At 50.3% G+C, this 27009-nt stretch overlaps 1 protein-coding gene across 8 annotated transcripts in view; it reads left to right on the top strand.

Annotated features, from left to right (window-relative positions):
* The window catches only part of LOC138567561 (uncharacterized), a 2466350-nt gene that overhangs the window by 1530363 nt on the left and 908978 nt on the right, over positions 1-27009 (top strand). The window lies entirely within an intron of this gene.

The raw sequence follows: 27009 nt of genomic DNA, 5'->3' as shown, positions 1-27009 counted from the left end.
GTCATATTTTATATAAATATGTGTAAGTGCTTCTCTGTTGTTCCTGTCTAACTACGTTTCAGTGTACTTACCTACAGCTCACATCTTCCTCTTAAGATAAGCCTAACTGCTCTGCCACACTACCAAGGTCCTGAGATAGTACAGACTGATACTAAGAGTGGGGGGAGCTACAAACCACTGGGATGGCTTACTAGATTCTTACTGCCAGTGGGACTTTAAGAAAACTCCCCTAACGGTCCCGCAGCCTGGATTCTGTATAAGAGGGGACCTTCAGCGGTTCTGGTGGTCACTCGCTGAAACCAAGAATCCTAAAACGAGGAGCCTACATTGAAGACCCCCCTACAGTCCTGCTTTTAGTTTTATTTTGTTTTCCTTTTAAACACACTTCAGTGTGCTGGGTGAGTGACTATAGTTGATGCCTTCCAATGTTGTCTTCTAAATACCCGCTCATTGGTGGCCCATGCTATGGAGTGCCATGACTTGGTTGTAAATTCTCATTTGGACTTTTTGTTTCTAACAGAGACCTGGCTCCGTGAGACATTAGGCCCGTCAATTATCCTGGCGCTTCCCCCAAATTATGAGCTTGCCCATGTGGGCCGTCTTTCTAGCCACCCAGTGGGGGGTGCAACTATTATGCATAAACCCAATTATAAAGTTTCCTGTACTGTGCCAGATCACTCCCTTAAAATGTAATGTCTTGTGGCCCGTATTTCCCTGTCTCCTACTTCGATGCTCCTTTGCCTCTGGCTCTTTCCCCACCCCTCTCAAACACTCCCTTGTGCATCCACTCCTCAAGAAATCCACTGCTGATCCGTCATGTCCGGCAAACTACCGCCCAATTTCCATTACTCCCTTTTTGGGCAAGCTCCTGGAAAAGCTGGCCATCTCTCAGCTTAATCTCCATTCTGACTCTGTTGGCTCCCTCCATGACCACCAATCTCGCTTTAGAGCTGCCAGAAGTACGGAAACTGCTCTCCTGAACATCCCTGAAAACCTGCTCTCCAACCTCGATTCTAACATTCCCTCTGTCCTCATCCTACTTGACCTCGCCTCTGCGTTTGACACGGTCAACCATACCACCCTGTTCAATCGTCTTTGTGACAACCTCGGTATCACTGATCAGGCTCTGGCCTGGTTGACCTATTTTCTCTCTGATCGACCCTCCCAGGTACAACTTGGGTCCTTCCTATATTCTATCTCCCTCTCCACATGTGGTGTTCCACAGGGGTCTATGCTCTCGCCCTTGCTTTTTAACCAATACATGGCAACTCTCGCTTACTGCATCTCAATGTTCTGCTCAACTTTCCAGTGCTATGCTGACACCCAACTCATTTTCAGGGTTCCTTCAGCCTCCTCCTCTCCTACCCTCATCTCCGATTGTCTAATCGCCATTCAAAATTGGTGTGCCGCCAATGATCTATGTCTAAATGCCAACAAGACTTAGATCCTCCTTATTGGTACACCATCTCCATCCTTTCCTCTCACTCTCTGGCCGGCCTCCCTTGGCGCTCCTCCCACCCCCACTTATGCGGCTAAGAACCTTGGGGTTATCTTTGACTCTACACTTTCCTTCTCTGTACACATCTCTGATGTCTCCAAAAAATCGAACTTTTTACTCCACCTCCTTAGAGGTACTCTACCTTTCCTCTCCTTCCCTCAAAAGCTCACAGTCTCCCGAGCTCTGGTTCTTTCAGGACTGGATTACTGTAACGGCCTCTTCCTAAATCTACCTGCCTCCACTCTCCGCCCTCTAAAACTAATCCAGAACAGGACTGCGAGACTTGTCCTTGGCCTCAGGCCCTGGGATCGTATCTCTACAGCCTTGAAATCCCTTCATTGGGTCCCAGTGGATGCAAGGATTAAATTTAAAACCCTCTGCATTGTCCACAAGGCTTTCTGGGGCCTGGGTCCAAAATACCTTCAACTATCCCTCCGTAAATACCTCCCCTCTCGAGCCCTTCGTTCCTCTACTGCAAAACAACGAGCTGGGGGTAGATCCTGTCTTCGGCTGGTGCCTCCCTTTGGAACAGCCTCCCGGCCACCTTGAAACTTGAGGAAAAACATCTTCGGTTCCGGAAACTTCTCAAGACCTTCCTCTTTGCCTCTGCCTTTGCCCCCCTTCTCCCCTGTTGATCTGTTTCTTCTCATGGCATTGTTCACCTGGCAACCCTCTGTTCTTTCGGGCCCAGGTATCTGCTCACCCTGCCACCCTCCTGCACTGCCTCCAGGCCACCATCTGCACTAGGGTTTCTGTATCTGTACACATACAGTCCCCCTCCCACGTTTCTTCTTCACTTATCAGATATACCTTTCTGACTAACTTTCACCTGCCACTTGCTGGCCGCACTACCATGGTTTAAAGCCCTTATTTATTATTTATTCTATTTCATATTTTTGTTTTTCTCTCCTCTGCTTCGCACTTTCCACTCTCCCCCCAACCCCCCACCCTGCACTTTTCCCCCACTTTCCTTTTCCTTGCACTTGCGCTTTCTTAAATGTCACTGGGCCTAGTAGGATTGCTGTTTTCAGTTTTTTTTTTTTAATCTCCCTTGTTCCCCACCCTTTCTGCCTGGTCGCACTGTGAAACACTTGTGTACGAGCGCGATATAAATAAAATATCATTTCATCATTTATCTGTCCTTGTGGTCTGTCGTCCCCCTAGTACTGATAGCTCCTTCTGTATGGATTTCCCTGCTTTTGTGCTGGAGCTCCAGCTTAAATATTCAAATATTTTGGTTGTTGGAGATTTCAGCCTTCCAGTAAATACAACTAACGTGCGACAAGTGGCTGATTTCTCAGCTCTTATGTCTGATCTGGGTCTTCCTCAATTAGTTTCTGATCCCACTCATAGTTTGGGTAATATCTTGATTTTTGTCTGTGCTCCTAGGGCCTCTAGTACTATTTTTCTCCCTAGTCCAGTACTTTGTTCGGACCACTTTATGGTGCTTTTTTCTGTCGCTCAGTCCTTACCTATTTCTCCTGTGGGCAAACTTCCTATTCCTAAACGCAGTTGGCCCAGGGTTCCAAATCACCAGTTAGTGGCTCTCTACAGTCGCACTGTGTTAAAGATGCACCTTGCTTCTTGTTAAGATTGGATGCCTCCTTCACTGCGGATGCAAATCTGTTAGCTCCACTTAGGCTCTGCATACAAAGGAGCTGCCCCTCCGAGCCCTGGTTCTCTGAGGAACTCGGGGCCTGTAAGCTTCTCTGTATACAAGTAGAGAGGAAGTGGCGTGCCACTTACTCTCCTGATGACAAAATCTCCTTTCGCCGCACTATGAGAGCCTATCATATGGCTAACTCTGCAAAAAAAAAAGTTTTAGTCAGAAGGTGGAGACTGCGGTAAGTCAACCTAAGGCGCTGTTTGACTTGGATCACTCCCTCCATTTTTCAGCTAAATCGGACTCTCAGGCGGTGTCGTCCCAAGATCTTTCTGAGTCTCTCTCCTGCTTTTTCCAAAGCAAAACTGAGACTATTCATCAAAATATCGACTGCTGTTCCACTCTGGCCCTCCATGGCCCCTGAATCTAATTCCACTTGGTCGGTTTTTCCTACCTTTGCCAACCAAGATGTTCTTATGGCCATTCCCCGGCTTAAATCAGCCTCGCCCGCTGCTTCGATTCCTCATCCTCTCCTTAAAGAAATCTCTAGTGATATCATCTCTCTGATCACTACGGCAGTTAATGCCTCTTTTTGTGAAGGATGCATCCCGACTGCCCTGAAACATGCTCTTGTGATTCAAGAAGCCCTCCTTAGATCCTACTGTGCTCACTAATTTCCATCCTATCTCACTCCTTCCCTTCCTTATGAAGTTGTTAGAATCCCTTCTTTCACCACTGCTCTCTTCCTTTCTGGAGTCTTCCGGCTATTTTGATCCTGTTCAGTCAGGATTTCGGAAGGGGATTGGCACTGAGTCAGTCCCGAAGTCCGTGCTGGATGATCCTGCCTGCCTAGTTGATCCGGGTGGTGTCGGCACAGTGATCTTGTTAGATCTATCTGCTGCGTTGGATACGGTTGATCATCCCACCCTGATCTCCCGGCTATCGGCGGCGGGCCTGTCTTTCCAAGCTCTGTCATGGTTCTCTTCCTTCCTGGCCGATCGCTCTGTCTGTGTCTCTTCCCCCTTTCGGCTCTAAATCGGTCTTGCTACCTTGTGGCGTACCTTAGGGCTGCGCACTTTCGCTGACATTGTTCAACATATACATTAGGCCACTTCTCCATCTCATTCAGTCACATGGGTTCAGGTGTTACTCCTATGCCGATGGCACGCAGATCTTGGTCCGTCTTGACCTTACTCGTCCTGATACCGCGGCACGGCTTAGGTGTTGCCTTGAAGACCTCAGTGCCTGAATAGCGGCCAACTGGCTCAAACTTAATGGTGACAAAACGGAGGTGTTGGTTGTTGATACTTCCAACCCTCTCTCCTTTTGGACGTCTGAGTTTTGTCCCAGTTCTTTGGGCCCCCTTCCTATGCCCGGCCCTTAGGTAAAAATTCTGGCCATTAAAATTTCCTCATCACTTTCTATGGAGGACCAGGTTGCGTCAATCTGTAGGGCTGGCCACTTTAAATTAAAAATCTTGCGGAAAGTTCTCCCTTTTATCCCAGCTCAGCTTTCAGCCCCGGTTGTAGCTGCTCTTGTGCTTAGTACAGTGGATTACTGTAACTCTCTCTATCTTGGCCAACCCGGCTATCTCATAAACTGGCTTCAGCTTCTTCAGAATGCTGCAGCTAGGTTGGTCCTTCATCCTCCGATGGGGGCACACATGTCCCTCTACTTCGACAGCTCCACTGGCGTGTTTTCTTTAAATCTTTATGCATTTTTCATCGTGCTTTTTATAAAGTGGGGACAAAGTATCTTCAGGTGAAGTTCCCTTTGTATGTTCCTTCCTGCCCCCTCTGCTCTCAGTCTGCTCTACATTCCCCGGTTCAGGCTCTCTCGTGTGGGTGGACGTGCCTTTTCGGTTGTCGCAGCTAAGGCCTGGAATGCTCTCCCTCATTCCCTGCGAGCCATTTCTAATCATTTAATTTTTCAGCGGTCTCTATAAACTTTTCTGTTTTTGTTAGGGAGAATTCTCTGTTTAGGCTGAATTTCCTAACCTAGTGAGTCCCCCAGCAGCTTTGCTGGATTTCTGGAGTTTGTTTTTTTCTCCTGCCAAGAGTGAGACTCTTTTTCTCCCACTCTTGGACATGATTTATGGTGTTCCTTTGACTGTTAATGTGTTTTATGGGCTATGGGGTCCTTTACTCCATAGGGTCTCATGTGTTTTTACTATGTGTGTTACACAGCACCCTCCGTGCAGTGACACAGGGGTGTCATAGTGGCACCCCACCATAGACTCCATACCCTGGGACTAACTACTGTCTCCCAGGGCATGTAAAGTCACCATTGGCTTTACTAGTCCCAAATTATGAACAGAAACCAGTACAAACCATCATATTGTGGACGTACTGGTCGGGGCAATTCGTCCCCCCTGATGAAGTTTTGGCTGGTGGCAGTGGATACTACTTTTTATATTCGACTGCGAATATATCCTTATGGGATTTTCCCATTGTTCGAGGCTACCAACTTTAATTATTTAATTCTCATAGCCTCGAACATACCGCCGGTTTATTTATTTAATATTAACTCGCCGGTTGGTATTTTTTGCCGGGACTTGATTCTAAAATGGCGTTTGTGCTCTCTTCTCTGACTCCAACCCAAGTCGAGCCCTTTGTTCCACTTTTGGCGGGCTTCTCCACAGAAGCCTCCAAAAGTGGTGCCACTCTGTCTGGGTACCACAGGGGTGTGGGAGGGGGTTTAGGCACCCTGGACTGAGTTACCTTGGTAACTCAAGTCGTACTCTTGTGTGATTGGCCCAAGTGGTGAGCCGACCGGCTCACCACTTAGCATGTTTGATTGACAGCTAGGCTGAGTGAATGGGGGTGTGCTGCATAAAAGCAGGGCTTTGGGGACTGGAACTTCAGAAGTCGCCACATGACCTGAGAATCCGACGAGGGAGAAGCTGAGCCGACCTGCTACGACAACACCACCGGTGGAGCCCTGCGGAATCGACTCACCACTTCCCGACGACAGAGAAGATCTCCCTGCTGGAGAGTCTTCTTCCCCTGACTGGTGGGCACAACCAGTTTACCTTCTTTTTCTCGCATCCTAGGACGTCTGGTGGTCGAATTGCCCGTGCTAAGCACCCCGGCAACCGGATAGCCACTTACCCCTGGACCGCGAAACCAAAGGACCGCTCCTTTTACCTCAGAACTCCGCGGCTGGTTTCTTCCCTGGCAGTGCAACGGACTCCTGTCTTCCTCCCCGACGAGATCCTCTCTTCCCCCGGACGAAGCACCGACTTGCATCCGCTGCCAGGAACAACTGCCCCCACTGGAGTATTCATACCACTTTAAGGTACCGTGTCCGCCAGGCCTCCCTTTCTAAAGATTGCTACAAGTTAATAATAATCCCTTAACCTTCTGGTCTGGGCTGGCCGCCTTGACCATCTAACTGGTCCCCTTTCTTTTGGTCCAACTCTTTCTGAACCGCTTCGAGACTTTTGTGCACTGCAACCGTGTGACCTTGGACACATATCGTTCTGATCCTCTTAAAGTGGATCCGGCTTTCTGAACTCTAACTTCACGGTTTGACTCTGCCTTCCTCTCTTGCTGTGTTCTTATGAAAGTGTTGAAAACGAATTATTAGAGTGCCATCTGCGTTAAGCGCTCACCGCTGACTGAAAATAAGTGGGGCTTTACTTAAGACTTGTCTAATATTCTTTTAAGGGAGTGTATATCTTTTAGTGACCGTGTTTTTGAACTGCTTAATATTAGTGCCTATGTGTTTTATTAGATGTGGTTTTAAATAAATAATTATATCTCTTTTACACCAAGCTCTGGTAAGTGTTTGCTTGTTCTACTATGTTCTTTTGACCTATTGTGAATACTCTGTATACTGCCTAACTCTTCTTGAGGGAAGTCTGACTGCTCAGCCACAGCTACCAAGTGAATCTGTGTGGTACAGACTGCTACCAAGTGGGTTTTCTGCCAAACACCTGTAGTCTTAAAGCTTTTGCAGTGGTCCCAGAGGGAACTGCACAGGTTTCTGCCTAACAGTTTTAGATTTCCATCAGCTGTTTTTCTTCATTTTCTTTGCCGGTCCAGCGCCATTATGCCTTACAGCGTATGTGCGCTTTATAAATATCTAGAACCTTAGATTGCTGCTGCGGACAAACAGCATTGCCCAAGCCTACCCCTGGTGAAGCCCTGCTGCCTTCCTGTGACCAGTTAGGACCCCTGATAGTACCTTATTCCCTCAGACTGGTGGGAACGATCAGTCTGGCCCTCTGCACCTGATGCCTGCCGTCTATGGATGTCGGAAGTGTCCTGGGACCATCCTGTGGGTGGCTCATCCACTGAAATGGCTTGTCTGCTATGATGGTCAATGTCCTGTGAGCCTGTTCTTTACCATCACCATGACCAGAGCCTGCTGACTCCTGACTGGTATTTCTTCATCACTGCATTTCATCTGCAGAGTCTTCCATGTCTCTCCCTCATCATAGAATTTATCATGGCTGTTGTCATGAGGTATCTGGCCCATCCAGCTGTAAAGGTATCGGAGGCATCCCAGAACGGGAACTCAGAACCTCTGCATTGTTGTACCCAAGCCTGACACCAAGTTCAGCCACAGCACCCACGCCCTCCTGGGCTTGCATAAGTGGATCAATTGCGGAAGTAAGTGTTCAAGGTGCTACTGAGTCAACCCAGGAGTAGTCACTTGGAAAATTGGTTAAGGTTTACCAGTGTACTTGTCTCACCCACCCTCCTGCCATAGTGATTGATTGGGCTCTCCAGCTCTCTAAACACTTTTCTTTTCTGGAGTTAATTGGTGTAGTTCTAGTTAAGGATCCCCCCAGGGTTGACCATAGTGTGGTGGGATTGAGATTGTATGGTTATTTTGAACTGCATTTCCTACCAACATATTGTCTTTCCTAAAGCTTGTGCAGAGGATCTTTTGACACTTTGAACTCCACTTTCAGATACCTCTTACTTGGCTTTGTAGGAATACTGCACCTTCTTATCTGATAGCGAAGAACTCGAAAAACTACCAAATTAGGTGCCTGCCTTATAAGGCAGGCTGTATGATCTATATTTCACTGTACTGTGTGTGTATGTCTAATATATTCTTTCCTTCAATGTTATCTGCTTAGTGTGTTAATTGTGTGTAAAATTGTTTCTGAGACTTGTGGATCTGCTTGGATCACATGCTCTGCATAGTCCGACATCTAATGGTAGTCGCAGGGTTTTACAAGATTTGTTTTCAAAACTCAGAAACGGGCTTCGACAGGGCGTGTCAGTAATACTATCCCTAGTGCGACATGTACTGTACCCATGGTCCTTCTCTTGTCGAGGTCCCTCAGATTGTTTTTTTTCTGCCTCGAAATCGTTTGCAAACGCAGAGTTCCCTTCCAGGCTGATGCCTTTAATTAGTTGAAAGTTTACCTGTAGACTCTTTTATTCCTTATTGTTCACTTTGCCACACGGCCAACAGATTGCTTGACGGCTTGACTGGTCGATGACTAGACGTGGCCTACACGGGCCTCTTCGGGCTTCGCCCTTACAGTAGGGAAAGAGGGGGGAGGTTTCTTCATACTGACCTCTTTAAAGAATGATTATTCTGTCACCGCTCTTCCATTTTCTCGCCAATCTGTCCTTGTAATAAATAATGGCCAAAACTCCCTTTATTTTTTTAACTTTCTTTATTGGTTGATTCACATCTCAAGACATTCAGCAGTACAACATCTACATGAGCCATAACGAGGAGGTACAGTACCAAGCGGGTATCGGACAATAGGCAACAGGGCTTCATCATATAGTAAGTAGCCTAGGGGGCCAGTCTTATCCATAGGTTATGTTCCAGTCTATTAGTTCGTATCAGGAGAGTAGTTGGTTATTGTCCATAGTCTATGGAGCGGGTATTGTCTCCCCGCCTCCGGATCCGAGCTCAGGGACAGAAGATAGGGCACAAACGGGCCCCAAATGTTCATGGGCCTAGTCTGCAGACCACAAAGCAACCCATATTCTTTGTCCACATTACTGAGCCAAATCAAGTTCCTGAGCCAGGTCTGTAGCCCGGAGGGGTTGGGAAGCGGATACACCATTCCATCTCATCAAAATACACCTCCTCGCCATTATCATACATGTTGTAAGCAATTTCCGACTATGCTTAGGAAGCCCGGGTGACCAGCCAAACATGCAGCACATTAATTCACAAGGTATTGTCCTGCCCAGCATGACAGAAACAGTTTCCACCACCCCCTCCCAGACCTCCTGCAGCTTGGGGCACATCCACAACATATGGATAAAGTCAGCTGACTCAGTGTTACATCTTTTGCAGTTGCTTGCACTGGCATGATTAAACAAATGGAGGTCTGCCGGAGCCATATACACTCTGTGCAGGGATTTGAGCTGAATCAGTTGCAGATGTGTATTAAATGCCCCGTTATGCGTGCGCTCGCAGATCATTGCCCATTGTTTATCAGTGGAGGAGGTACCCGCATCTTCCTCCCACAATCGTCTGCACCTAAGAGCCTCCCGTGGGGGACGGGGGTCACGCTGGATCAACCCATAGATTATAGAGACCCCTTGCCTCGCATGGGATCAGAGGAGCCTACTAGGTAATGCAACAGCAGCAGTGTCAGTGGGATGTCATGGAACAGCGGAGACCATGCTTTGAATGCCTCCCGTATTCTGTAGTATTGGAGCATGCGATGGAGTCCCCCTCCCATCCTTGCAGAGAATTGTTCTCGTGATACAAATGTCCCCCCCCCCGGGTATAGGTGAGCCATGCATTCTATCCCGCTCCTTTCCACTCTTGTATTATAGCCTCATCGCAAGTCGGTGGGAGACTCTATTTTCCATATTCTAGACCCGTGTCAAACAGGATGTCGATCTGCCGCTGTTTCAGAGCCCTATTCCATGCATGGATCGTGCATGCCACAGGGTCAAATTTGCATTTGTCTGCCACCTTCCCCGATAACTGGACCCCCTGCAGTGTGAAAGGGTGCACGAGCCTCTCTCAATTCGTACGTGGGGGTAGCGAGGGGCCCCCGGCATCCAGTAGAACGCGAAGTGTAGTTGCGCAGAAAGGAAGTACAATTCTATGTCTGTTGCCACAAGGCCTCCACACTCCCAGGGGAGGACAAGAGTGTCCTAGCTTACTCGTGGCGCCTGCGGGTGCCAAGCCAGCCTAACCAGCAGGGTCCTCAGTTCGACGAAGTAGCTAACACCTGGCCACACAGAGATATTTTGAAAAATTTGGAGACGTTTAGGGATTGCGACCATTTTAGCAATCGCTATCCGACCCAGCAGCGACAGGGGAAGTCTACACCACACGTCCACCCTGGACCTGAAACCATGCAGATACGCAATGTTATTGTCCTCCAGCAGTGTCCGAGCATCGTGGCTCACCCGCACCCCAAGGTATGTGAACGACTTCTGCTCCCACCTGTAGCCCCCAGTATCCGCTGGTCCGACTGTGCCCTCTTTCAATGGGAACAAAATTGATTTAGTCCAATTTATTCTAAGACCAGATGCACGCCCAATCTCTAACTCTTGCGAGAGCGGCCCCAGGTTGGTCACAGGGTCTTTAAGGTGTAGAATAGCATTGTCCGCGTACAGCGACACCAGTTCTGTAGTACCTCCCAGTGCCAGTCCCTTTGCCAAATGTAGTTTGCGTTGCCGGGGCGCCATTCGCTCTATCGCCAATGCAAAGAGCAGTGGTGACAACGGGCATCCTTGCCTAGTACCGCGACCTAGCAGAAAGGCCCTGGACTGTGTACCATCTAGACCAATTTGCGCGTTTGCCCCAGCAAACAATAGGCGCATAGCTGACAAAAAGTACTCCGGGATGTCTACTTGCCACAGGACTTTGAATAGGTAGCCCCACTCAAGAGTCAAATGCCTTCCCCATGTCGAGAAGCGCCGCAACCACCTGAATCTTGTGGTCTATCTGGGCTAGGATTGCAAAGAGTTTGCGCAGATTCAAGGAGGTCGATCTCCCCGGGATAAAGCCCACCTGGTCTGCGTGGACTATGGTCGATACATACAGGAGCAACACGTCCGCCAGCACCTTGGTGAACATTTTTGTATCCAGATTTAGCAGGGAGATGGGGCGAAACGAAGAACACCCCATGTGGTCCTTGCCAGGCTTAAGTATCAAAGTGATCACTGCTTCTCGCATTGTTGGGGGGAGCTGACCCACTTTCATTGCCTCTTCCCACACTGACAGCAAGTGCTGGGTTATCTCGGGGCCCAGCTCCTTATAGAACTCTGCTGTGATAACGTCTGTGCCAGGCGCCTTAGCTGAGGGGAGGCCGCGTATAGCTAGCAAAATATTGTTGCACGTGATGGTCTAGCAAGGGCTTCAATTGCCTCCCATTGTAGCACAGGCAAGGTAGCCTCGCACACATACAGCTCCAGCTCGGGATGTGTATAATCACTTATAGTACTGGCGAAAGACATCCAGAATAGCGTTCGGCTTTACAACCACCTCACAAACTTCATTCCTCACGGCAGTAATAACTGTGGCACACCGTTCGCGCCTGAGCTTTGCTGCAAGCTGTCTACCCGGCCTGTCCTCCTCACCATATCTACCAGCCATTGCCGGGCGCACCAGGTATTTAACCTCTTGGTCCGCCAGGATATTGAAGCGATCTAGTGCATCCCCGAGGCCGGTACTTCACCAGCATCCTCCCCAACTTCAGCTCGGCTCTCGTGGCGCTTAATTTCCAGCTCTGTATCGGACAATTGCCTTCGTATTGTCTTCAGCATTCCCAGTTCCAGGGACAGACATCCCCCCGCAGCACTATTTTGAATCCCTCCCACGTGTAGCTCATCGTGGAGATCGTACTCAAGTTCTCCTGGAAGTAGAACTTGACCAGGCTGAACAGTTTCACTTTTGAACACAATATCCGACAGAGCTGCTGGTTTAAACTCCCGAAGGGACGGGGGACCACTGCGCCCCCCAGATCCAAGGGCCACAGGATGGGCGAGTGATCAGACAACGTTCTGGGAAGAAGTACAGCCAATTCTTCTGCTTATAAAGGGCGGGCTCGCTAAGATGTAGTCTATATGCGAGGAGGTGTTGTGGACCGTCGAGTGGAATGTATATTCCCTGCCCTCCGGCCAAAGTAGCTGCCACAAATCACCCAATTCCAACTCTGCCATGCACCTTCGCACCATTTCTGCAGCTCTAGTCCGTGGGCGAGAGCCCCCCGCTGATCTGTCTTTCTCTGGGTCGAGATCAAGATTGAGATCCCCACCCATATATAAGTATTTATAGCACATGGATAGCAGGGACTCTAAGAAGAAGGGGTCATCCAAATTCGGGCCATAGATATTAACGAACGTCACCAGGGAGGAACTCCAGCCGCCTGAGACAATCACAAACATTCCCACCGGGTCGATAACGGTTTCCGTAGTGCGAAACTGCAGTGACTTGTGCATAAGAATCATGGCACCCGCTGAGTATTTGGAATAGGATGTCTAGTACCTGCACCCCAGGTCCTCACAACTTCCTCATTTCCCCTCTGGACCAGATGTGTTTCTTGCAAAAGGACCACCTTAGCCCCGTGTCTCTCACAATATTGGGTCACCTTGCAGGTCTTGCATGGGTTATTAAGCCCACGCACGTTCCAGCTAATAATCTTACAGCTAGCTAGAAATCCCTCGCATTTTCAGATGGGCCCACCCTGCCATCGGGTACTCCTGTGCCTCACCTCCACAAGAACCTGCGTACAAGAGATGTGAATCACTTTGAAAAAACAGCCCACAACGTACCCCCGCATTCCCCCCACCTTCTCACCCCCCCATAGGAACTACTATGCCCACCCTCACTGCCCACCCCCAAATATCAGTGAATGGACCCACCGCCACAATTCCCCCCAAAGCAATGGTGATCATGGGCCACCACCTGGGGTGCCGGACACCACAACTCAAGGGACCGCCCGCCACTGCAGACCTCAGGGGAGGACCTTGTAGTGTCAACTTAATCCAGCGACTGGACTGATTCATTACATAGGCCAGCATTTCTATAACCCACCGGAAGAAACTTGGAACATCAACGGTAGATTTGCCAGGGCAACTGCAGTTACAGGCTGCCAGGGTTTTCCTTTCCACGCATGCCCCGGTGCACAGACCAGTGCCGGATTAGCCCTGAGGTTGCTGGACTTGAACCTCAATAGCTTCCTCATTCCTTCGGCAGTCTCTCCAGGAAGTCGTGCACAGCTGCTGGATCCATAAAGAGGTGTGCTTGGCCACCATGCTGTAGATGCAACTTGGATGGATATAGCATGGTATATTGTAGGCCCCGCTCCCAGAGGTTGGGTTTTGCCACCAAGAAAGAGAGGCGAGCCTTCTGCACTGATTGGGTGAAGTCCGGGTAGTACAACACTCGGGAGTTCTCATATGTCAAGTCACCCAGCTCTCGGGCCCAGCGTAGGATAGTGTTGCAGTCCCTGTACTTGAGCAGACGTGCTATTATCTGACCTGTTATGGGGACCACCTGCGACACCCGTTGCGCCCTTTCGATCAGGAATTGGGATGACAATGGGGTGCCTGCAGCACTTCCTGAACCAGCTTTTCAAGGAAGAACTCCATATTCTGCTGCAGGACGGACTCCGGAACCCCCACCACCCGGATGTTGTTCCTCCGAGACCTCGCCTCCAGACCTTCATTCTTTTCCTTGATTGCGGAGACCGCTCTCTGGAGCGATCGGATTGCCTGCATAGTCTCGCCGCTGGTGTCTTCCAAGGCCCCCACTCAGTGTTCTGCTTCAGATATCCGTCCGCTCTCCTTCTCGATACGTTCTTGCATACGGTCAACCTTATCTGCCATGCCATTGATTTTTGTATTAATGGACGCGAAGCCGGAGCGCATTTTCCCCCAGCACCAGGCTGAGTTCTAATGCCGGCACTCCGTCCGTCGACTTCGAGGGGGCCACTTCTTGGCTGGATAGGCCTGGTCTGTTCAAGGTGTCACGCGGTGTCAGCATCTTTTCACCATTCCCGCTTAAGCCCTCCTTCTGAGCAAAAGGGCAGACAGTATTGCCTCTTGTTCCCCTTGGCCATATGCCCCCCCACCCCGGTTGCCTCTCCGAACGTTCACCAGAGAGGGACTGTGTCACAGTCCGCTTTTTTGGGCGCCACTCACAGCAGCAAACGCCGGGTCTCTTGATGGGTGGCAAGGGCGCACCCCTCTCCTAGAAAGAGCCGAGTGAGATGAGGTGTTCAGGCCCTGCTCACTCTTATCAATGCCACCGGGTGCAATCCTGGAGGACAGCAACCACTCCAGCGGGGCAGGCTCGCTGAGTTGCAGGGGGAGGGAATCCACCACTCACCCCTGGTGAGGGGCGGCTCTGAGCTGCCTATTTCTCCAAGGGTTCTGCCCCCCTCTCGGCTGAGGCCACCTTCAGACCCAATGTTCCCTCAGGATCTGTGCTAGCTTGTTTGTGGGGGCCCCGAATGTCTGCCCCAGCGCCCGATGACGTCGCCAACAAAAAGGGTATCCTGTCCCGAAGCTGGCTTCTAGCAGGTGCTGTGGTTTCCGATAATCCCCCCACACAGGGTATCCTTGTCGCGAAGACAGTCAAGGCAGGCCCCCAGAAATTGTAGGTAATAGGGGCTCACTGTTGACACGTGGCACGGCAGGGCCCCAAGCCACCCTTATATGTTAATGTAGCTGTATTCACTTAGTGGTGGGGGGGCCCAGGCATGTATACTAGCGCCCCAGGGCAGCACCAGTGGACTGCAAGTCCCGACCCAGGTCCAGGTCTGACCGGGTTACAATGATCCTACACGCAGGGACGTGCGCAGCCCAGGCGAGCCCCCCCCCCCCCAGGCCGGACGAGGATGGCAACACCCTGCTTCCTTATAGCACTATGGGGTTATACACCGCGCCTTTGTGCCAGCTGAATGTCTGCTGTGGCATGCGCGGGGTCCGTGACGCCTGTGTCACTCCTGTCCTGATGCTTGGAGTTGCGGCCCGAGGGCACTGTCAGCCTCCCCTCTGGCCCAGAAGGTTCTCCAGCCTCCTCTCACCACCCAGGCCTCCTCTCACTGAGGGGACAAGGTCTGCCCCGCACCCCACAACCCGGCCTGGGCAGAGGTGCTCCACTGTGCTCCGTTCCAGCGGCGGCCGCACAGGCCACACCGCACCGCCCAGCCTCTGCCTCCTCCTGAAAGCAAGTATCAGCCCCTGCAGCGTCCCATCCACTGGCAGTTGGTGGGCTGTGCTTTTATGCGTTTGCCCCCGCAAATGCAGTTGCTTGCCCCTCTGATGGGAACAGATTTGGCCTCCCCCTTTGGCCGACGCAGACGGAGCTCAGGCGAGAGAGGCCATCACGGTTGCGGGCTCTCTAGCCCCCCCAAAACTCCCTTTGAATTTTGCACTACCTCCAACCGAAAATTCCCGTTGAAGGTCACACACCGAGTGATATGATATGATATGATATGATATGATATGGTATGGCATTTGTAACGCGCCTATACACAAGTGTTTCAAGGCGCGACGAGGCAGGGAGGGGGGAACAAGGGGAAGACAGACAGCGATCCTACTAGGCCAGGTGTCATTCAGACCGCGCAAGTGCAGGGGTAGGGGGAAGGGGGAGGGGGGGAGTGCAGTACAAGTAGTAGAATAGAAATAAAATAATAAATAAATAGGGCCAGCTGGTGGCAAGTGCAAGGTAAGTGCAGACAAGTGCTGGGGGGGGGGTGGCTGTAGTGATACAGAGACAGTCCCGCAGTGCAGGGGTTGCCAGGGAGGCAGTGCAAGTGAAGAGTGACTGGGCCCAGGACCGAGGTCGGTGAGAGTGGCCGAGTTGCAGAATCAGTGCAGTTTTGGTGAAGAATTTAGCAGGGGAGAGGGAGAGAGAAAGCAGAAGTGAAGAGGAAGGTTTTGAGGTGCTTCCGGAACCGGGGATGGTTCTCCTCAAGTTTCAGGGAGGCAGGAAGGCTGTTCCAGAGGGAGGCACCTGCCGCGGGGAGAGATCTGCCCCCAGCTCGTTGCTTCGAGAAGCGGCTGACCCTGAGGGAGTTGGAGACGGATGAGCGTAGGGCTCGGGAAGGAAGATATTTAGGAAGAGAGAGTTGAAGGTATTTAGGCCCCAGGCCCCAGAAGGCCTTGTGGACAATGCAGAGGGTTTTGAACTTAATCCTCGCAGCCACTGGGAGCCAGTGTAGAGATTTCAGTCCTGGAGAGATACGGTCCCTGGGCTTGAGGCCAAGGACAAGACTCGCAGTTCTGTTCTGGATGAGTTGCAGAGGGGGGAGAGTGGAGGCAGGCAGATTAAGATAAAGGCTGTTACAGTAGTCCAGCTTCGAGAGAACCAGGGCTCGGGAGACAGTGAGCTTCTGGGGGAAGGAGAGGAAGGGAAGAATACCTCTGAGGAGATGCAGCTGGTAATGTGACTTCTTAGAGACGTCAGATATATGAGGAGAGAAGGAGAGTGTGGAGTCGAAGATGACCCCGAGGTTTTTTGCCTTGCAGGTAGGAGCAGGAAGAGGGCCAAGAGAGGCCGGCCAGAGAGCTGCAGGGAAGGAGGGAGTGGGTGTGCCGATGAGTAGGATCTCAGTCTTACTAGCATTAAGGCAGAGGTCATTGGCAGCACACCAATCCTGGATAGCAGACAGACAGTCAGAGATGAGGGAGGGAGAGGAGGAGGCCGAGGGTAGCCTGAAAAGGAGCTGGGTATCGTCCGCATAGCACTGAAAGTTGGGGCAGAGGGCGGCGATGCGGTGGGTAAGGAGTGCCAGATACTGGTTGAAAAGCCAGGGAGAGAGATTAGATCCCTGGGGAACGCCACAGGTGGAGAAAAAGATGTCAGAGAGGAAGGACCCAAGTTGGACCTGGGAGGGTCGATTGGAAAGGAAAGAGGTCAGCCACGCCAGAGCCTGACCAGTGATACCCAGGTTATCACGGAGACGGTTGAGCAGGATGGCATGGTTGACAGTATCAAAGGCAGAAGAGAGATCGAGCAGAATGAGAACACACGGAGTGTTGGAGTCGAGGTTTAAGAGCAGGTCCTCACGGATGTTCAGGAGAGCAGTTTCCATGCTTCTGGCCGCTCTGAAGCCAGATTGATGGTCATGGAGACTGTCAACAGCTTCAGCATGGAGGTTAAGCTGGGAGATGGCCAGTTTCTCCAGGAGCTTGCCCAGGAAGGGAGTGATGGAGATTGGGCGATAGTTAGCCGGAGTGTGCAAATACTGTCTCCCGAGGGATCACCCTGAAAAAGTGTGCAAATTTGTGAATGATTTTGACGTAAAACTCTGAAGGATCGGCGCACCAAGCGCTGAGCAGCTCAAGCAATGCAGGCTGAGGCCTCCAACGACGTGATGGAAGACTCCAGCGAGGGCAGTATCAGGGTCATGAGGGATGCCGAAGGCGAGCAGGGTTCGTCGGAACCCCATATGCAGGCCTCCGACTCCAGTAATCAGGCTGGCGGCTCTGTGATGGAGAAGACACCCGGTGGCCAGAGCACACATAAGCCAAAGAACACTAAACACATACCCCACGGCTGACTTTCGAAGGTACCGTTGAGCGTCGAAGCCCATGTGATGTCCACAGAGAAAGGTTCTTCCCTGTCCTCTGGGCCATCGCATACACTTTTGCCTCTTGACAGGCCTCCGAAACTGGACTCGAAGGTCGGTTCGAACACCGCACACAAAAAGACCCTCCTTTTGTATGCCGAAGAACAGGTGGCGAAAGGCAAATTTGGCGCCCCTGTTAGGCAGAAACATGTGCCGTTCCCTTAGGGACCACTGCAAAAAGTTTAAGACTGCATGTGTTAGCAGTAAACCCAATTGGTAGCAGTCTGCACCACCCAGATTTACCTGGTAGCTGTGGCTGAGCAGTCAGACTTCCCTCAAGAAGAGTTAGGCAGTATATAGAGTATACACAATAGGGCTAAAAATACAGTAGTACAAGCAAACACTGACCAGAGCTTTGGTATAAAAGTATATCATTATTTAAAAGCACACTTGTAAAAATACACTGGCACTAATATGTCAAGCAAGTTCAAACACAGACACTAGAAATATATACACCTCCCTAATTAATTATTTGGCAAGTCTAGGTTGATACACCACTTATTTTGCAAAACAGAGGTGAGCGCGTAACCATAGATGGCACTCCAATAATTATTTAAAAAGGGAGAGAAAAGGCAGAAATAGGAAAAACACACAATACCAACACTTTTAAAGAATCACAGCAAGTCAAGAAAGGCAGGGTCTACTGCAGAGCAAAAAGTTCATAGGCCAGGCCCACTCTTGGAGAGAGCAAGGCGGAATGTGCCCAAGATCACACAGTGGAAATGCACTAAAAGTCTTTGCAGGAAAGTCAAAAAGAGGTTGGATCAAGTTAGAAAGGTAATGTTAACAGGTCCGAGGTCACCCCAGGATAGAGAGTCAAGGATTTACGGGACACCTTGGACGATCTGTTGCAAGGGGAAGACCAGGCGGGACACAGTACCTGAAATGGTGAGAAAGCTCCGGCGGGGGCAGTTGTTCCTGGCAGCGGGTGCAAGTCAGTGCTTCGTCCAGGGGAAGAGAAGATCTCGACGTGGAGGAAAGCTGGAGGTTGTTGCACTGCCAGGGAAGAAACCAGACGTGGAGTTTCCCGGTTAAAAGCTACTACCCTTTTATTCGCGGTAGTGGTGAAGCATGGCTATCCGGCCGCCAGGGTGCTTGGCACAGGCCATTCGATCACGAGATGAACCAGGAAGGCGAAAAAGGCAAACTGGTTGGTCCCACCAGCTCAAAGGGAAGAAGACTCTCCTGGAAGAAGATCTATTCTGTCATTGGGAAAGTGGTGAGTTTCGTACAGCAGGGCTCCACCGGTGGTGTCGCCGTTGTAGATGGCTCAGCTTCTCCCCTCTTCAGATTCTTTAGGTCGTGTGGCGACCTCTGAAGTTCCAGTCCCCAAAGCCCTGCTTTTATGCAGAAAACCCTCATTCATCAGCCTAGCTGTCAATCAAACATGCTAAGTGGTGAGCCGGGTGGCTCACCACTGGGCCAATCACACAAGAGTGCGACTTGATTTGCCAAGGCAACTCAGTCCAGGGTGCCAATTCCCCCCTCCCACACATCCTGTAGACCCAGACAGAGTGGCACCACTTTTGGAGGCTTCAGTGCAGAAGCCCGCCAAAAGTGGAACAAAGGGCTCGACTCGGGTTGGAGTTACAGAGGCGAACACAAACGCCATTTTAAAACCGAGTCCTGGCAAAAAGAAACAACCGGGGAATAAATATTAAATAAATAACCCAGCCGTATCTTTAACATTGCACCAAAAAAAGTGGTGCGTTTAAAATGAATGGGAAGATCCCATAGGAAATATTCTGGTGGAATATTTTGCGTGGTAACCACTGCCACCAGCCAGAAACTCGACAAGGGGGGACTGGACAGTGCCCCCTTGAAAAACAGACGCAGGGGCAATCGAATTACCCCTACCAGTACTTCCACAATATCATGGTTTGTACTGGTCCTGTTCACAATTTAAGACTAGTAAAGTCAATGGTGACTTTACATGCCCTGGGAGACAGTAGTCAGTCCCAGGGTATGGAGTCTATGTTTGGGGGTCACTATGACACCCCTGTCTTACTGCACTGAGGGTGCTGTGTAACACATATACCAAAAACACATGAAGCCCTATGGAGTAAAAGACCCCATAGCCCATAAAACACATTACAAAGTCAAAGCACATTCTCAAATCATGCCTAAGAGTGGGAGAAAGAGTCTCACTCTTAGCAGGAGAAAAAATTAAACCCCAAAAATCCAGCAAAGCTGCTGGGGGACTCACTAGGTTTGGGAAATTAGCCTTTACAGAGAATTCTCCCTAACAGCCCCCAAGAAAACGCAGAAGTTAATCAAGAAACATGTCAGTGCTACCCCCTTAAAGCGAGGTCGCTGAAAAAGTCACACATTTTGACGCCTTTGACCTCAAAAAGCTCACAGGGTTTACATCTCCCCCCTATAGACTCTCTCTAAGGGGCTATGCACCACAAAGACCAGACTCCCTCCCAGGCGACCCCTATAATGTCAGGCTTCTCACCTTCATGTGATTATACTCCTGAACAATTTAATAAGATTTTAAGATGGATGTCAAGTTTTGTAGACTTTATGGAGAGGCACCCAGATCAACTAACATCCCTTAGAGATGCCTCACAGCCAGGGGCCCCAACAAAACTGCCCCCTGCCAAAAAAGCTTGTCTTGAGCCACCGCCTAGCACCTCTGCTCTAGGCACACCGGCCTCAACCTACCAAGACCCCTCTCAGGACATGTACTATGATGATCCCTCAGGGTCACAAAACCCAGAATATCTCGAGGGGACCTTTATAGTCATCAGCGCTTTGAAGCACTTCACCTGTGCATAAGCGCTGTATACATAAACTATAAATCAATAAAAGACCAATTCTATGACAATGATGATGATATTTACGTAATCCAGTCGCCAGACCACTAGGACCAGCCGATAGCAGATTCTCCCGTTGATAACCAACTACAATACAATGAACTGCTACTAAAGGCTGCACAACACATAGACACTCAGAAAACACAGGTCGACGAAGACTTTGTAGAAGACATTATGGGGGACAAAAGTTCTGCCACCCAGTTTATTGCGCTCCTGCAGTCTGTACAAAGACTTATCCAGCCATCCCTACCGGCGCCTAGTCTCACAAGGGTGGTCAATCCCAGAATAGAAAAACTATTCAGACCAGCGCTTACTGACCCCCTGTATATTAGGGTTCCGCTTAAACTTGATTTGTTAGTGGTCACCACTACCAGAAAGAGGGCAGGCACTTTCCTGGCATCAGCAGAGGCCCCCCAGACAGGGAAGCAAAAAAAATGTATACTTTCAGGAGAAAGATCGCCTCCTCAGAGGCATACCAAACCAGAATCGCCAACAAAACTATGCTTCGAAGGGATTGTGTCCTCCGACGTATTCCTTATCTTAGATAGAAATCCTTCAGCTTTGCTGGCCTCGGAAAATTTTTTCGCCAGAGGGCGCTGCGCGTCGATGATCGCCGAGTCGATGACCCTCGACGGCCTCCGTGCCGACGTCGACGTCATCCTGCCTATAAAGGCCGCGCGCAGCGTCCGTTGCTCAGTTCCGTTTTTCCGCGCTTCGTTGTGCCTCGGAACACCGTTGCTCAGTTCTCGTCAAGATAACGTATATAATAACTACTATTTACCTCGATATCGATGGCATCCTCCTCCGACCCGACGACCCCTCGGTCCGGTTTCAAAAAGTGCCGAGACTGCGGGAAGAAAATGTCGTTGACGGACCCTCACAGGGTCTGTTTGTGGTGTCTGGGAATCACGCACCAGAGTTCGGAGTGTGAGGAATGCCTTTCCATGACGGCGAAAGCCTTGAAGGAGCGTAGGGGGAAGCTCGAGAGAGGTAGGTCAACTTTAACTTCCTCGAAAGCTTCTTCGGTAGAGTCGAGACGTTCGTCTCCTCACCATAAAAAACACTCTCGATCTAGATCACGAAGTGGCTCCCACCACTCGTCGACATCGAGACACTCGAAGAAGAGACGTAGGAGATCCCCTTCGTCATCTTCGTCGAGTTCTCCTGAGAGAGTTCATTGCCCCACAAAACGCAGCTCGCAAGCTGAGTGGGAGGAATTCAGGAAAAAGATGCTAAGCGTCTTCGAGAAAGCGGCCTCGTCCCCCTCGAAGACAGCTGAGGGTGATACCCCGGGTAAAAAACCCAAAAAATCTAAACGCCGCGAGTCGCAGTACCCGGCGGAAAAGTCAACCCGAAAGCGCCTCGAGCCATCGGGAGATAAAGCATCATCGACGCCATCGTCGAAAACTCCTTCGAAACAGAGGTCGGCGCCATCGACGCCGTTGTCGAAGGATTCATCGGCGCATCAGTCGATCGAGTCGACGCCGACGTCGACGCCGATATCGACGCCGGTGAAGGAAAGAACCACGGCTACTCCACAGCCAACGGTTAGACAAAAGACCTCCGACTCGACGCCGAGAACGTCGACGTCGTTCTCGAGCAGGACTCCGATCCTTTCGAGTTCTTCGAGGCCTAGTACACATTTCTCGACGCTTTTCACGGCGCCTTCGAGTACTTTCACGTCGGTGTCGACGACATCGACGTTTTCAAGGCCTGTGATGATGGCTCCTTCTGCATTGGAAATGGGGTTTATACCATTCCAAAAACCAATGTATCCCCCTTTAACCTCGATTTTTGAGGAAAGGGAGGATTCAGACCAAGATATTGATTTACAGAGGACCACATCACCAGAGCCAGAGACTTTCGCCTCTGAGGAAGGAAGATTAAAAAATCTTCAGGATGCACTTCAGGAAGCTAGTGGCTTGGACACTTCTCCTGAAGCAGAATTTATCAAACCAGACCCAGGAGAACATGCGGAGACTCCATATAGAGCTCTGATGTCTAGAATCATAGAATTTATGGGTTGGTCTGCACCTTCTCCTGCCTTTCAGCAGGATGACCTCACTGACATACTGGACAAGGGCCCACAGGAGGATCCTGTGGTTCCATTTCACTCTGCTCTACAGAGAAGGATTTTGACAAACTGGGAAACGCCAGAAATTATCCCGGCAGTAAATAAAAAACTGTCAACAAAATACAGGGTGGCTAGTTCTGACCCTGAATATTTGTCAAAACACCCTACTCCTGAGAGCTTGGTTGTACAGGCTGCAACCTCATCAGGCAGCACATCTGCATACCCCACTGCTCCGCAGGATAGGGATGACAAAAAGTATGATGCCATGGCTAAGAAGGTTTTTTCTGCCTGTAGCATGGCGTTAAAGTCTATTAACGCGACCTGTACGCTCGCTAGGTTCAGCCACACCCTTTGGGAGTGCGCTTCATCAGCGGCTGACTGCCTCCAAGAAGGAGAGGAAAGGGACGCATTTTTAAACATCATCAGGGATGGTAAAGATGCGATGTGCGAGACCCTACAAACTGGCCTAGATTCTGCTGACAGTATCAGCAGGGCCATGGCGGCAAGTACCACAATCCGCAGGCATGCGTGGTTGAGGAAGTCTGGTTTTGCCTCTGACGTGCAGACCAGGCTTTTGAATATGCCCTTTGACGGTTCTACCCTCTTTGGAAAGAAGGCGGATGACAGTTTGGAGAAACTGCAAACGTCCAAGGCAGCAGCCAAGTCATTGGGAGCTGCTATCCGTCAGAATACCTTTCGTCCTTCGGGATCATCGTGGAGAGGACGGTCCTTTCGTTACTATTCCTCATATGGAAGGGGCAGGGGACGACCGGCTCAAAGAGGCCAAGGAAGATTTACCCGTGGTGGACGGGGTAGGGGAAAGAAAGCCGCACCCGCAGGAGCAGGAGCCACTTTACCTTCGGCAACTGCATCAGCCGCTTCAAAACCACTCTGAGGTCTCCCCTCACAGAACACCAGTAGGGGGCAGGTTAACTCACCATCTGACGGAATGGCAGGCTATTACGTCAGATGCTTGGGCTCTGGAGACAGTGGCCCAAGGTTACTGCCTGCCCTTCCTACATATCCCTCAGAGTCATCCACCGGGGAACAACCCTTTGAAGCTTCCAGATCCGCTCCTCTTGCAGGAGGTTTTAGACCTGCTAGAGAAAGGTGCCATAGAACTGGTACCTGTAGCGGAAAGGAACAAGGGTTGGTACTCCCCCTACTTCATAATACCGAAGAAGGACGGAGGACTGAGACCCATCTTAGACTTACGGGAATTGAACAAATTCCTCCGAAAGGACAAGTTCAAGATGGTGACTCTCTCTCAGATCCTTCAGGCCCTCCAGCTTCAGGACTGGTTGGTATCTCTAGACCTCCAGGACGCTTATTTCCATGTGCCGATCCATCCCAGGCACAGGAGATACCTGAGGTTCGCAATTGGCAGCTCTCATTATCAATTTCGAGTTCTGCCATTTGGGCTAACCTCCGCCCCGAGGGTCTTTACCAAGCTAATGTCGGTTGTGGCTGCAAGTCTAAGGAGGGAAGGGATTCATGTCTACCCTTACCTAGACGATTGGTTGATCAGAGCTGTATCTTCGGAACAGGCTCAGAGACAACTAGATTATGTTTGCCACTTCCTTCACAAGCTGGGCTTCTCCCTCAATTTAAAGAAGTCACAGATGATACCATCACAGAGACTCCAATTCATTGGAGCAGTCCTGGACACTTCCCTGGGAAAAGCCTTGCCACCAGAGGTGAGGGCTCGAGATATTCTGCAGATGGTCATCAGATTTCAGAATGCCCAATATCTCCCAGCCTACGACTTTCTGAGGTTGCTAGGCCTCATGGCATCCTGCATATTCCTCGTGCCGGAGGCTCGCCTGAGAATGAGATCCCTCCAGTGGGCACTGAGAACTCAGTGGTCACAGTTCTCAGGAAGGATGACAGATCTCCTTCGGATCCCGGTCAAAGTAGCCCGAGACCTTCAGTGGTGGGCCTGTCGGGAGAACATCCTGAAAGGAGAAATGTTTTGGCAACCATGGCCGGAGATAACAGTAGTCACGGATGCCTCACTCACGGGGTGGGGAGCTCACGCCAACGACTTGACCATCAGCGGTCGTTGGTCTCCATCGGAGTCCAGACTACATATCAACCTGTTGGAGCTGAGAGCCATCAGACTAGCGCTGAAGGCTTTTCTGCCGTCTGTACGGGGAAGAAACGTCCTAATAATGACGGACAATACAGTGGCCATGCACTACCTCAACAAAAGAGGAGGCGTAGGCTCACTACCACTGTGCAGAGAGGCGATGCAGCTCTGGTTTTGGGCAATTCAGGAAGGAATCTCTCTATCGGCAATTCACCTAGCCGGAGAGAAGAACTTGACAGCGGACGCTCTGAGCAGGCAGAGCACAGTCTCTCACGAGTGGGAGATAGCTCAGGAAGTCCTTCAAGAGATCTTCGCCCTTTGGGGAACCCCTCAAGTGGATCTGTTCGCCACCAGTATCAACAGGAAGTGCGACAGATTTTGCTCAAGGGAATTTCCCCCGAGAGGAGCTCTAGGAGATGCGTTCGTAGTGGACTGGGAGTTCCCACTTCTGTACGCGTTCCCTCCGGTCCCTGTCATTCCTCAAATGATCAGGAGGTTGAGAAGGTTTCGGAAGACCATGATCCTAATTGCCCCGGATTGGGCCAGGAGAACGTGGTACCCGGACCTTCTAGACATGTCCATCTGCCCTCCAATTCGACTGCCATACAGAGAGGATCTTCTCTCGCAGAAGGAAGGTCAGGTTCTCCATCCAGCCATCAAGACCCTCAACCTTCACGCTTGGTGTCTGAAAGGTTGAGGTACAAGGATTGGGACCTTCCGGATGATGTTATGGAGGTGTTGCTTTCGGCCAGAAGGCCGGCAACTAAAACTCTATACCGCTGCCGTTGGAACAAATTTTGCAGCTGGTGCAGAGAAAAGAATATTGAACCCTTTTCTTGTGGTACACCTATGGTGTTGTCATTCTTACTTTACCTGGCTAATTCAGGCCTACAGGTTGGCACAATTAAGGGCTATCTCGCAGCGCTATCAATCTTTAAGCGCACTGCAGAGGAGCCTTCATACTTCAAAATTCCATTGGTAATACAATACCTAAAAGGATTAACTAATGTTTATCCCCCGAAACCTTTTCAAGTTCCCTTATGGGATTTAAACCTAATTTTAAACTTCCTAAAGGGTGCCCCTTTTGAACCACTACACTCTTGTTCATTGAAGCTTCTCACCCTCAAAACTGTTTTGCTAATAGCATTGACATCTGCTAGAAGGGTTAGCGAGTTGCAAGCCTTATCGTGTAAACCTCCACATACAATCTTTTACAAGGACAAAGTTGTTCTTCAGGTGAAGCCTAACTTCCTCCCGAAGGTAGTCTCGGAGTTTCACATCACTCAGAAGATTATATTACCTTCTTTCTACCCTCCTCCTCATCCGGGGAAGGAGGAAGAGAGACTGCACAGGCTGGACCCTAAGCGAGCCTTGAGCTTCTATATCAGCAGATTGGCTAAGATCAGACAAGCAGACCAACTCTTTGTAGGTTATGCAGGACATAAGTTGGGCCTTCCAATAACAAAACAAACCATCTCCAGATGGATTATTTTAGCCATTCTGGAGTGCTACAAATTGGCAGGAAAGGAGCCTCCTCAAAATCTAAGGGCTCATTCTACCAGGGGTATCGCAACATCCTCAGCCCTTCAAAGAGGGGTGCCAATTCGAGATATATGTGCAGCTGCCACATGGTCGTCCGCACATACATTTACCAAATTCTATAGCCTGGATTCCTCCTCTAGTCAAGAAACTAGATTCGGCAAGGCTGTGTTACACTCTGTCCATTCTGGAAGGGTAACATAACTTTTATTACTCCCGCCTCCAGTCACAATACCACTGCTATGGGAGTCTATCTAAGATAAGGAATACGTCGGAGGACACAATCCCTTCGAAGAACTAGTTACTCTTACCTTGTAACGTTCTTTCGATGGGATGTTCCTCCGACGTATTCCTTATCGACCCTCCCATCCATCCCCGCAGTATGACTTCCTGTGGGTTTGCAGCCTATGCTCCTTCAAGGTGATTAGTCTAATCCAAAAACATTACTGGGGACTACAAAACGGAACTGAGCAACGGACGCTGCGCGCGGCCTTTATAGGCAGGATGACGTCGACGTCGGCACGGAGGCCGTCGAGGGTCATCGACTCGGCGATCATCGACGCGCAGCGCCCTCTGGCGAAAAAATTTTCCGAGGCCAGCAAAGCTGAAGGATTTCTATCTAAGATAAGGAATACGTCGGAGGAACATCCCATCGAAAGAACGTTACAAGGTAAGAGTAACTAGTTCTTCTAGCTAGTTACGGCTGCCACAAATGGGATGACCTTGAACGCCAGATTGAAGCCATCCCAGAACCCCTAAAGGCTCAATTGTTAGACTATTACCGGGGGCAAGCAGAAATCAAACTGCATCCTGAAAGATAACCTTGATGCAGCAGGGTATGCAGGACGCATCACAGC

The sequence above is a fragment of the Ambystoma mexicanum genome, chromosome 2p (genome assembly GCF_040938575.1).
Source record: "Ambystoma mexicanum isolate Mex_15411 chromosome 2p, UKY_AmexF1_1, whole genome shotgun sequence".
Lineage (NCBI taxonomy): Eukaryota > Metazoa > Chordata > Amphibia > Caudata > Ambystomatidae > Ambystoma > Ambystoma mexicanum.
Note: the sequence above shows the minus strand (reverse complement) of the source record. Positions and strands in the feature narration are given on the sequence as shown.